Here is a 13995-nt window from a genome sequence, read left to right as displayed (position 1 = left end):
ACACAATAATGTTCCCAGGTCCATGAAAGAATTTTCTTTGTTACTTTATTTTGCTCAGAATTTAAGTAAATTTTTAAATGTTTTTTTTTTTTTAATAACAGGGTAGAGAGTTGCTAGCATGCTTGATGTTTATGAAGTTGTCTTTTTTTTTTTTTAAACCCAACAAAGGTTCTTTTTATAGCTCAAGCCTAGTTGGGGTTAATCACTTTGGGTTTTTTTGAGCAAGTGTTATGCTTCTGAATTAGTTCTGAACCAGTGCACAGTACCTGGCACATAGTAGATATTTAATAAATGTTGATTGAGCACATTCATTTAGGCTCAAGTAAGAAATAGTAAGTTACTGAATATGGCCCTTCAGGATCATGCCAGTTTTTGAGCAGTAATGCTGTCTGGATGCTGTTCTGATCTTGAATACTCTATTGCAATCTCATAAAAAAAAACAAGCAATGGTAACTTGGTTTAAATTTCTACATCAGTGCAGTAGAGTTAATTTTGCCTTTCACCTGTTCCACTGTAAGATAGGTATTATATTTAAAAATGTCATCCAAGTCAGCTTTTCACAGGAAGAAAATGGTAAACTGCTGGGCTAGGTTAGAGATCTTTTTAAAGAATTTGTCCCCAAAAAATGTGGGCTTAGCTTAGTAGGCTTGATAGAAACAAGACTCTTGGCTGACCTGAGACTTGATTGGTTATGGGTTTTGGTTTTGGTTTGTTTTGTTTTGGATAAAATAACTTCACATTTCTATCCACAGTAACGTATGTGTACAATGACATAAATGTAGTCAGCTTTTTAAATTGTTGGTCTCGTTGACCAGGCTAATTGGTTTACTCTATGAAATTTTTTTTTTTTTAAGCAATTGGGGTTAGCTAACTTGCTCAAGGTTACACGGCCAGGTGTTTCTGGATGGGTGCTAAGTACCTGAGCCCGAACTCGATCCCAGGTCTCCCGACTCTGGGGCCGGCTCTCTTACTCACTGTGCCACCTAGCCACCCCGAGATTTTTTTTTTAAGAGTAAGATGAGGTGGCAGTTAATGCAGTTTGATCATCTTTAGGATTAGTCTTTGTGACCCAGAGAATTTGAGGACTGTGTGGAAACCCAGAAATTTCTTCCTGCTTGAACTCAGCCCTGTCATATCCTAATTTGTTAAGCCCACGGTTAGATGAGGTTGGGAGTGAAGTGAAGAAGTAGAAATTCATTATTGAGGTCTGTTTGAATAGAAACAAATTACATAGATGTCTTGATAAATATTATGGTATAAGTACTAAAAGTGTCCTGAGAATTTTGTCTAATGCAGATACTTGAACTCTATAGCTACATAAACTTAAGAGTCTGGTTCACTCACCCTCTCCTTCACCAATTCATAATATCTTCCCTACCTCCCAATATGTTGGATGGCTGCTTCTAACTCATTGTTTTGTTTTTTTTTTCTGTAAGGATGTACATCTCTTTTCATTTGCTTGTCTTGAAAGAATTGAAAGAGTTAAAACTCCCTAGTGTACTAGAAAAACAGGGGTTCTTCATATGACAGGTCACTTTTAAAAAGTAGGTGGCCCTAATATAGTAGCAACTAGAGGCAGAAGTATCAGATAGTGTATTTATTTTCTATTACTAATAGCATAAGGTAATAACAACTTTTTTTTTTGCTTTTTGGAGAGGAGGAAGGTAGGACAATTGGGGTTAAGTGACTTGCCCAATGTCACACAGCTAGGTTTTGTGTGTGTGTGTGTGTGTGTGTGTGTGTGTGAAGTGTCTGAGGCCAGATTTGAACTCAGGTTCTCCTGACTCCAGGGCCGGTGCTCTATCCATTGTGCCACCTAGCTGCTCCAATATTGACTCTTCTATCTTGCTGTTGACTGTTGGGGCCAAAAAAGAGTTGTAAATTATGGTCTTTGTTTCTCTCCCCCCCCCCCCCAAGTTAAATTGGAGGGTTTTTAATAAGTCTGGTCTACATGTTCCTATCTCACATTTTTTGGATTGTTGAAATTATTAAAAAGAAATAGAGACCTGACTACTCAAGATAAAAATCCAAATGAATGAAAAATGCTTTTTCCCCAAATATCTTTGTATGGGCCCTTTATTGAAAAAGAGAGTATGGGGGCAGCCAGGTGGCACAGTGAGTAAAGCGCTGGCCCTGGAGTTGGGAGGACCCGAGTTTGGTTCCAGCCTCAGACACTTAACACCCACACACAAAAACTAGCCGTGTAACCTTGGGCAAGTTACTTAACCCCAATTGCCCTCCAAAAGGCAAAAAAAAAAAAGAAAGAAAGAGAGTATGTGTGTGTGCATGCATGCACATGTGTAAATAGGAACTATGATTATCATTTTGCTGGGCTCAGATTGATTAGGAGGAAGAGTACTTTTTAGATGGCATTCAGGACATCACAAGTATAGACCTGCACAACTTGGCAGTAGGTAGCAGTCAAAATTAAAGTAAGCAAAACTTATTCAGACTGCAGATAGGTTTTTAGTGCCTCACTTTCCATGTAAAGTATAATTAATGATTAAACTATTTTGCAAATAAACCATATTTTAAAAAGGAAATTTCAATTAATATTAATTACACTTATTAGGATTTTTATCATGCAATCACTCCTTTCAGACTAAAGACAGACTGATAATACTTGGTTGCCACAGGTCACATTACAAAGAGGAGAGAGTACGCAGTGGCAATCCACCTGGCCAGGTTACAGTTACAGTAGTGACTAGTGGAAGGTGGGTTAAGAGGAGCACAGACAAAGCACTTGTCACACCTTTACTTTCTTTTACATCTTCTACATTTTTTGCAGGCTCCCCAAAATCCTTTGGTGGGCTGCAAGTGACCCACGAGCCTGATGTTATGCAGACCTGACATAGTGCATTCTATGAACCCAAGGGTGCTCCCTGCCATAGACACTATTTTTAACACCAGTTTTCATCTAGTAATTCTATGAATCATGGAACCCTGTAGTCTTGGCAGTCAAAATTGCAGGTAACCCAAAGAGCAAAATAGAAATGTGATGAGTGTAAGTGGGCTGTAGCATGTGTCCAGTATTGGCCTACATTCAAGTAATGGCATAAGGAATATTATCCAGAAAAATACATATGTTTGGGAGATGAAGGCTCCATGGGTCCTTCACAAAGGCCTAAATGGAGAAGAGGGACAAAAGTCACACAGGATAAGAAATAATGGGTGGATCACCATCTGCATAGATAGGGTATAACTTTATTAGTAAGATTGTGGATCAGTTGACATTTCAATAACAAAGTTTGATATAGGCAGATTTTAGAAATACTAAGCTTAAAATTTTACTGTTTCTACCACAGTGACTTCATTTCTTTAAAATGGAAAGACGGCTGTAATTAAGAGTTAGAAGGCTTTGTTTTGAAGTTATTTATATATGTGACCATGGGCAATTTCTTCATTACTTTGAAGTCTTAGTTTTCTTATCTGTAAAATGGGGTTGATAATGATTAGATCACCTGCCTTACTAGGTTCAATTCAGTTCAGTAAACATTAAATATTTAGTGATATTAAAGACAGTTTGTGGTACTAAGGATACAAAAACAAAAAGTTCACCCAGGAGATAATAAGCTTCTTAAAGATGAGGTGAGTGTTTCTGTGTGTGAATTCAAAATAATTTCAAGGAAAGAATGCTTGTATTTTAGCAAAGGGCTTCCTATAGGAAATGGCACTTGAGCTGTGCTTTAAAAGAAGTCTGGACTTATTCACAGGGAGTGTATAGGAGGCCCGTTGTGCAAAAGGAAAGGGGTGGACTGTTATGTATAGTGTTTAGCTAGCAGGCCACTTCAGCCAAGAGGGAGAGGGTGTCCAAGGGCACAATATGAAATAAAACAGGAAAGGAAAGTACAATCTGGACTTGGGGATGGCTTTATTCTAGAGGTAATCATTGAAGTTTTGTTGGCAGTGTTGGTTTTGGAGGGGAGAGAAAAGCAGTGCAAGCAATCTGACATGGTCAGAACTGTGTTTTAATAAAATAAATTTGGGGCAGCTAGTGGACACAGTGGATAGAGCACTGGCCTTGGAGTCATGACAATCTGAGTGCCCAGCCCCAGATTCTTAACTAGTTGCGTGACCCTAGACAAGTCACTTAACCCTGTTTGCTTCTGTATCCTCATCTGTAAAATGAGGTAGAGAGGAAAATGGAAAACCACTCCATATATCTTTGCCAGGAAAACTCCAAAAGGAGTCATGAAGAGTTGGACATGACTGAAAAATGACTGAACAACACAAATTATATATAACAGTTTATGATTGTTATGAATAACAGTAAAAGAAACAACACGGTATAGTCTGATGACTCAGCAACAACAAACCTTAAATGCTCTATAAATGCTAACTAGCCATTCAGTAAAGGAAAGTCAGAAGGCTCATTTGGACAGTTAGGAGAATTAAAAGGAAGTCAGCGGGGTTATTGGAAGGAAGACATTTTGTGAAGCTTAAAGGGTAATCTAAGGATGTGGTTTATTTTTTATCTATAAAATAAGGGACCTAGGCTTGAAGATCTTTAAGGTCCCTTTTGATTGGCTCTGTGTGATTCAGTGGGTGGGCTCTGTCTTTATAAGCCAAGTTGTATTCCAGCCCAGACTCAGGTTTGTCAGATTACATTTTCCCTTGAGTGATTGGGCTGCAACCATGGAATATTTTAACAATTCCTAACAATTAAGGATAAAGGGATATAGGCCCTGCATTGCATAATAAGTGTGGGATTAGGGGCACTAGTGTAAGAAACCAAGGTTTTCAGAAGCTCAGGTGCTAGTTACTGGATTAGTTGCATTATTTACAAGATGCTTTTGTTTTATTAAAATGTTTGCTGCCTTTCTCTGCTAACTTTTAAGTAAGAACATTTCATAGCATTTGTAGCAAGACTGCCATTGCAATAAGAAGTGTTTAAGAACCCTACTGTGGAATTGGCTGCTATGGAAACTGTAAATTCGAAAATGTTTGTTCTCTGCATTCTGGTTTTTAAAATTGTTGACACCTATTCCTCAAAAGTAAGTATAAATCTATGTGAGGATTTCCAAGGATAAAAATTTTCATATTTTTAGTATTTATTGCATTCTTGCTTTTGGAATCTAGGACCAAATAAGCTGGATGCACAGGAGATACAATCAACAATATGTGTACTTAACATATGTTACATTATTGTTTGGACACTCAGGTAATATCCAGACTAGTAAAGGGTATAAATGATGCTTGCATCATTAATTTTAGGTAGAGACTTGGTCTTTAATACCTGAAGCATAACTCAATTCATAGAACACTAGGCCTGTAGTCAGGAAGAATTGAGTTCAAGCCCAACTTCAGACTGTGTGATCCTGGGCAAGTCACTTAACTAACCTCTCTTTGCCTCAGTTTCCAAAACATGGGAATAATAACACCTATCATGCAGGGTTGTTGCATTACATGAGATAATTGCAAAGTGCTTAGCATGGTGCCTGGCATATAGTAGGTGCTATAAAATACTCACTTCCCTCCCCTCTACTCCTATAATGTACAAAGCAAAGGATTGGCTAGACTTGATATATGTACTAAATTTGACACTGTGGCTGGTGCAGTCACCAGTGAGGCCAGCGTTAAAATTTGGTGATTTGCATACTTCCCTAATTGCATTTGACCCTGAGAGCTCAACCTTACCTCACAACAGCCAGTTTCCCTTTTCTCATGTCAGCAATGAGTCAGTGGTCTATGACTAGCCTTCCTCCCTTCTTTAGTGACCTGCAGTCAACATATTCTTCCTTCTTCCCTCCACCCAAACACATGCTAGCTACCTTGAACATGCTTTTTAAAGGTTGCTAATACTCATGCTAGACCCTTCACAAAAGAATGCATCTTATGGTCTCTGCCTTCCAAAAGCAGAAATGATACAAAAATACAGTAAGAAATCAGTCATAGGTCTAGCATATAACATATGCTTGTTGATTGATAGAGAATGATGTTAAGGTTACTACATGCCATTCTCTGACAACTTGATAATTTTGTAAGAGTAGGGCATATGACATATTTGTCCTCGAAATTGGTGGGGTGCTAAGTTGCATGTAGCAATACTCAAAAAGTCTTTTATCAAATGAACCATTTCTCCTAGAAAACTGTCTTTCATGTGATTTTTGCCTATATAAATTTAAACTTTGAGGGCAAGGTATACTACACAGAATGATCTGACCCCTTCCAACAAAGGATGGGCACTTAATACTTTGGGTCTAGAGCAGGCCTGCACAACATATGGTCCACCAAAGGACTTTGGGTGACCTGTGAAAAATGTAGAGGATATAAATTCAGGCCTGCACAACATACTGCCCACAAGCTGCGTTGTCAGGCCACAAGCAGCCTGCAAGCTGTATGTTGTACAGGCCTGGTCTAGAGCTTTAGAAGCCTTATCCTAGCATTCTGTTCTACTTCTTTTTAGATGATAGTCTAGTTAAATATCATTGTACAATATTAATTAGGAAAAAAAATCAGTTTTGAGAATGATTGTTACCACATAAAAGGACTTACTTCTTCCTTCCCTACAGTGTAGTGAGTGATATTTTTTCCTTTGTAGTAAATAATTTTAGCTTGGTCAGATAGATCACTAACTAATGTAATTGCTGTTCACCTAGCTTCTGTCTTAAAAGTATTGCATGCAGTGATCCTCAATGATTACTGTATTTAGTAATATTCAACTGTCTTGTCTTTGTAATGAGCTTATGCACTGAAATTCTTGGTAAATACTTTTTGCACCGTAATTCTTCATTACATTTGTCTTCCACTCATATTAAACCCTTGCTTTTGAGAATTATCTATTAGCAAGATCTCTCAAGTTGATGAATGTTAATCTTTGAGCAATGGTATAAATTATCTTTTTCTTTTTTACCTAGACACTGTATTAAACTGGAATTGCTTCTTAAATATCATTTAAGTCTTACAAACTGAAGTCAAAGGACTTTGGTATGATTTTTAAGTGGATTACATACAAAAGCTTTGAAAGTAAGAGGGATAAATCTTTACAACTTGTCTCAGTTGACTGAATTCAGTCAGTTCTGATTTAGTGTTTGCATTTTTATTACAAAACTATTCCTGTAGCTTTTTTACTAATTAGAATTTTGTTTTAAAAGGAAGTGAAGCAGCTATGTCCCCAACTGGCTATGCTGCTTGTTAACTTTTGCCAGAGGAAAACTATTTATCACATTTATGTAAATGAAGTCATCCCAACATTTCCCTTTATTCCATTCCATAGAAGTACCTTTGTCTTTTTTTTTTTTTAGCTGAAGACAAGCTGCAATGGTTATCTTTGTTTGCTCATCCTTATGAATGCAGTGAGACTAGTAAGGCCCTTGTGTGTGATACTGATGTGCATGTAAGATTTTTCAAGAATGATGAAAATGTGCTGAACCCTTTTTTCACCTTCTCAAAGAAAAGGACTTTCTTGCATTCTTTGGACTTTACTTTTTCATTTTTAAGATACTTAAGCTTATGGTGACAAATTCTTACACAGGGTTTAGATTAGTCCTTTCTTTACTCCTGTAAAGTAGAATCTAGGGGGCAGCTAGGTGGCGCAGTGAGTAATGAGCTGGCCCTGGAGTCAGGAGGACCCCAGTTCGGTTCCGGCCTGAGACACTTAACACCCACACAAAAATACTAGCCGTGTAACCTTGGGCTTAAGCCCAATTGCCCTCCAAAAGGCAAAAAAAAAAAGTAGAATCTAAAAATACAATCAGTTTACAATGCTATTTAGGAAATCTTACGATCTGTAAAGCAAAGCAAAGTAATTTCAGAAACGCAGGTTGAGAGAAATTAATTTTATTTTGTACAAGGTACAGTACCTTTGCACAGTGAACAAATATATTACAAATCTGTTTTGTTTAAAAAAAGTATTGCCATTTCATAGTCTAGCTTCTAGCATAATGCTATCATGCAGTGTGTGTGTTGTGTGTATGTGTGTGGTTTGAACTCTGCACTTCATTTGGTTGAAAATTCAGCTTCTGGAACAACTGAATGAATCTCTAGGTTTCCAGTTAAATATAGAGAAACAGCGTATACCTGTTTAAGCTGACAGCTGAACTTGCTTGTGCTAATGCTAGACAGAATTACCTAATGAGCTCTACATGGTTGAAATGCCTTTTTGCAGTCAACTCTCAATTATCTTTGGGAAGTTACTTACTTCAGGTTAATGGTGCTCCTTTACCTTTTCTTTTCCTCCTCCTGGGTGCCTGGATTCTGGCTTTTGGCCAGTTCATGAATACCACTATTGGACAGTGACTAGGGAAAGGGAGAAGGTATGATATTTGACATTTTGAATCCTGTTGCTTGCTGTAAACCAGCAACATAACTACATAGGTTAAAAATTATTTTGCAAATGGTGGCTAAGTTTTGCCTTACCTATCTTTTCACTCATCCATGTTTTGTTGATCTTCAGCATAAAGATAATTGAATATTGGCTGCCCTGAAATTGAGGTAAATCTTTTATATGTGTATATATATATATATATATATATATACACATATATTTATGTAAAAGTTACCTGGACCTACAAAATAAATGTTGACATATTTTATAAGGCTTTTCTGGAACATAAAATTGCTATTGCTGACCACCCACTTGCTCCCATGCATACATGCAGCATTCATGTAAATATTATGTATCATCACATAATGGGAAAATCTGCTTCCACTTAAGCCTATGTTTGGAAAAGTTTTTTTCTTTCTCTGGTTAATGCTTTAACTATTAATTTTCTATACAGCAGATTACCATTTGCATTAAGGGCTTTAAAACTAGAAACATTTCTGTCTTCACTAGTCATTTCGTTACTCCTTTGTGGACTCCATGGAAGTGCTTCTTGCTGAATGGATCAGTATTGGAGAATGACGAGGTATAGTTGTGGCATGGGCTTTTTTTTTTTTCAGTTTGCCATTGATTTGAAGTTCTCTTTTGAATGTTATTGTAAGGGTTGAAGTGTTGGCCTTGTCTCCGACTTACTTGATAGAACCTCTGCTTACCTGCTAAAAGTCCTGTCATGCCATTGGTAGAGTAGTGACCTCCACCTGAAAACCTGAGACTTAGATCACTAGCCCATTGAAACAATAATTTTGGTTATTGTTGCCTTGGAACAATTAGTTCTAAAGTAAAAAATTTTCTTCCTAGTTTCTAAAACTAATTTTTACTATAGTTCTGTTATGCTACAACAACTGATCAAAGTTAATTTGTCCTTTGATCTTTCTAAATGGTTCCATTAAAAAAAATTCTCAAACATTTCAAAGTTAACTTGCTACTTTCACATCTGCCTAATTAACTTTACACATTTAGACTCAGTAGTACATCAAGTTCAAAATTTACAAAGAACTGCCTGAAAGCAAATAATCTTAGTTTATATGTCAAAGTTTGTCACCTTTTTAAAAAAATTAGGCAGACTTTAATAGCTGTTTTGTAAGTGCCCTTCATCCTGTTCCACAAATGACTATTTAGAACCTCATCTGAAAGCTAGTTTTTAGGTGGAATGACTGAGATGTTGTACAAAGATCATTCCAGATCAAAGTAAATCTTAATGAACCTGTGACTAACACTGCTAACATTTTGTGTCTAATGGCAGTTGGCAAACTAGCCTGAAGCCATTACTTTAGACACAGAAAAATGCTGCTGCTCTGGAAATGTTTGTGTTTCTGTAAAAATCACAGCTATATAACCATCTTTAAACCAAAGAAGGGGGAAATTAAACTGTTAAAACTATTAAAAGATTTACACTTAGGTTGACATACATAATTCTTCTTGAGACAACCAGGCCATGACTTGGAGCCATTGGGATTTGATGAAACAAGAATATATTCATAGCTGCTTGAAGCAATGATAATATGATGGCATGAGGCATCTCTCTCTCTACCTCTGTACTAAAGAAGAACATAAAACTTACTACAAAGAAAAACAACATACAAAGAAAGGGTATAGTAATGACATTGCCCAAATATACAAATACCATATTGATTGTTTGCTTTTAAAGTATTTCCCCTTCCCCATGCCCCCCTTCTCCTCTACCACCCTCACTTCTTCTTTACCTTCTCCCTAGAATTTTTTTAAAACCCCAAAATGTTCCACTAGCTTTCCACTCATGTCTCAGCTTGTCTATGCAGCTGGTGTTGACTCATCTTGTAAAGTGTTGTTACAACACAGTCCAGAAAGTTGAGTGTTATTTTGGGGGTGGACCATATAAAGAGCCTCATTGGACAATGATTCCAGTCTCTTTAGAAGTTGTTCGTTAGTCCTAGGTGGAGAGTGTAAAAAACGATCTTAAACATCATGCAGCAGGAGTTGGTGCATACCAGTGTTCCTTGTTTACCATTATTTCAAGTCAAAGGATTGTCTTCTTTCAGTGAATCAATGTGTCCAGCACAGCACATCGCAAGCGTGTTTATCCCTTTTTAAGATTGTTTGTCCTGAGAGGGTCCATGGGCAGGGCTCTGTCTTATTGGGAGGAGGTCATAATGACCAGGAATATGGCTGTTCCTAGGTAGGTCGTATGGATTCTGGATATAGCTGGTGCTATGACCGCGGCCTTCTTGGACCACACTGACTGTGGGTTCTAAGGATATAGTGAAAAATGAGTTCAGAGAACAGATTAGCTTTGATTGCCTCTTGGGGGGAGGAGGAATGATTATTTTAACATAGGCTAGGGGAGGGAAATTGAGGTTTCCAAATTCATGTCAAAAGGCAGTCATGTTAGCTATTCTGTAAATCAAGTATTGATTAGAAATGAGACTGTTATTACATTGGTACTCTGTCTAAAGTGTGCTGTAAGAATTCTAGGCTCTAATCACAACCCAAAGATTTAATTTACTGAAGGTGGGGCTTTTGTCAGCTAGTCCTCCCAGGCTGATGGAACCACATAGATGTGAAACTAAGGATTGATTAATTTTTCAGGTGAAGGTGAAACCTTAACATGACTGGATCATTTACATATCCTTATTCAGATTTAAAGGGAAAAATATCTGGCCATTAGGATTAGTAATGAATTTGAGTTGAGAACTTCCATAAATTGCTGGGGGACCACATTTCCCCAACTATACATACTTAACATGTTGCATCCTAATCATAGTGTTTTTAAGAGTAATATTGGTATGGAAATTTGGCCTAGGAGAGAAGGTGTAGTCCTAGGAGGTACAGTTTGACCTGGAATACTTAAAAGCAGTATTATGTTTTTTTATGCCCTCTCCTCCAGAAGAGGGGGTTACTTAGGGGAGCTTATCTCTATTTCAGTTTATGCACTGCATTTCAGAGTTATTTAAGACACCTACCAACTTCATATATATTTTTATTAGATGTCGACAAGGATGGCATGTCTGTGTATGGAGAATCCCTGTGAGCAGGTGACTTCATTTCTACATAGCTGCTCTCCGTGGGCTTGCAGGTGAGGAGGGGTGGATCCTTGATAGTGGCATAGGGATTTTCACTGCTGTTGAGAGAGCACGTACTCGAGCTGCTTACAGATTCTTTTGTGTAATCTGCAGAACAAGGAGGAGTTCTCTTAGAGTGGCTAAGAAGGACTTGTGTTATCATTTAAAAGTAATACAAACAGGAAAACGTGCAGAAGCTGAAAGCTCAAAAATCCATCCTGTCAACTTAGAAAACGATTCAGCATAGGAGATGAAAATGAAGTTGTTAGGGAAAACATTTTTAAATGTTTGGGGAAAATTACATTAAGCAAGTTTGTTACTATGGTTCATTTTCCTTAAGTCACAGCTAGGATAGGTTTAGGATTTTATTTTCCCAAGTAGATGTTGTTCCCCCTCCCTTCCCCTTCCCCCCAACTATCTTAGAGGGCAGAGCCTAGTGCCATTTTAAGTGTCTACATATAACATCAAAGCTAGGTGACCTTATGTAATGCCATTTTTATACTAAAGAGAAGAAAAACCATAGGATCATAGATTTAGAGCAGGAAAGGACCTCAAAAGTCATCTAGTACAGCTCTTCCTTTTAAGGATGTGAAAACTGAGGCCCAGAGAGGGTAAGAGACTTGCCTGCAGTAACATAGGTAGTAAACTTCAGAGGCAGGGTTTGAATCCAAATTCTGGCTCCAGAGACAGTACTTTTTCCATTCTAACACACAGTGGGTCCTTAGTTTTATCCTAAGTAAACTCCATCCCATGGGGTAAGAGGAATATTAATGTTCCTAGAATGATCCTGTTAGTGTGAATTGGGGAAGTAGGGGGCTGACTGCTCCATAGCATGTGAAAAGAAAGGAGCACTGGACTATGATTCACACTGGGCCTTTAGGCGAATCCTGCCTCTGCCTTTTTACCTACCTGTGTTATCTTAAGCAAATCACTTGCCTTCTTGTGAGTTCAGTTTCCCCTGCTATAAAATGAGAGGGTTGAACTTTTTTTTTCCTTTGGATAACTTTTATTATAATTGATTTCCTCTTTAACCCTACATGTTTTATTTTAGACAGTTAAAAACATTAGGCTTCAACAGACTGTCCAAGGAAGGCCATGACATTAAGACTTTAGGAAGTCCATGACATTATTAATCATTAAGAATCTCTGGGCTAGACGATAGTTAAGGTTCCTTCCATTTTTAAGTTTCTGTGTTCCTACAGCTTTTATGTCACTTGGCCCAGTGTAGCTATGCACATAACTTTTTCTTTAGCTCAGGAGTACATATCGTGGAGAGTGACTGGAGACAGTGCCGAGACTGAGCTAATTGGTAGTCTCAAGTGTCTAGGTGACTCCTTATGGTTGTATGAATGGGTGGGTGGGTGTCAATTACCTGTGCCTTGGACTTATCCAAGGATTTTTTCTTTCCTGGGCTGGAGGGGGAGCCTGAGCAAGATGGTCCTACACACCAGAGCTACTACTAAGTACCCTGCCCCCCCCCCTTAAAAAATACTCTGTTGAAGACTTCCCATGGGATTCACAAATTAGGGCTCCTCTCCTCATTCTATCAACTCTAGTCCAGGTATCTCTGATGATGGGTAAACTTGGCTGGGGCAGGGGGGGGGGAGGGACTGGTCAGTCCACAGTTCAGCTGAGCCCACAGATATGTGGTGCATCGCTATTTACTTCATTGACTTGGCTTGCTTCCAATAGAGATGCCAAAGAAAGAGCATTCTCTCCTGGAACATTTCCTTACGTTTATTTTGTCTTTGGGTGCCTTTTTGCTATGTATATCCCAAAATTTCAGAGAACCAAGAATGACATAGGTACATGAGGTTTCAGACAGGTCTGTTTCCTCCACATCATCCCTTTTTCTTCTTCCTCAAGAATCAAAAAACAAAGCAAAACAAAAAACCTTGTGCTGTGGCTAACACTTAAGGAGGGAAGCCAGCTGCCCCTTTTTTTGCACTCTCACTTGTCCTAGGAAAATGTAAAAGATTAATTAAAGGCCATGTTGAGTCATATGATCTTTGAAGATGGGTCAGCCTTGAAATCCTTGCCTAATGAATGAGCGTCACCTCCCCAATGCAAAACAAAACTGATTCATTTTGATTTCATTTCCTTCTGTGAGAAGAGATAGTTTTTTGTTTGATTTTTGTTTTTTTAAGTTTGAGGAAGAATGGGATATGAAATGGATTCATTGATCCAAAGTGTAGATAATTAGCCTTGGGATACTAGAGTAAACTCTGTATTCTGTTCCAGCCAGCCTGAATAAATTAGTTACTGTTATTCATTATGCTAGGAAGTTGGATTTCTAGGTCTCTTTGACCAGAAGCAAAAAAAAAACAACCCAGCTGTAGCAGTTGCTCAATCCTTTGTGCCAACACCCTTCTTAAACCTCCTGTCCCCCAATCCTGCCTGTAGAAACAGGTCATCAGAAAAGTGTGAGGACTGAAAGGTATACCTGACCATCTAAGACACACCTACTGTGAGCCTAGAGCTATACAAGGCCTGTGGAGGAGGCACGGCAAGAAAAAAGTAGGAAACTTCCCTTTTTCCCCTGTTGAGTCATTCTCCTGCTCATCTACCTGATTAAATAAACAACTATTTTAAAATAACTTCCCCAAGTCTCCTCAGGTCTTCACCTCGGGGCAT

The sequence above is a fragment of the Petaurus breviceps genome, unplaced genomic scaffold (genome assembly GCF_028583685.1).
Source record: "Petaurus breviceps papuanus isolate PSGF00001 unplaced genomic scaffold, PetGlider_PUasm1.0 37, whole genome shotgun sequence".
Lineage (NCBI taxonomy): Eukaryota > Metazoa > Chordata > Mammalia > Diprotodontia > Petauridae > Petaurus > Petaurus breviceps.
This window is presented reverse-complemented; position numbering follows the sequence as displayed.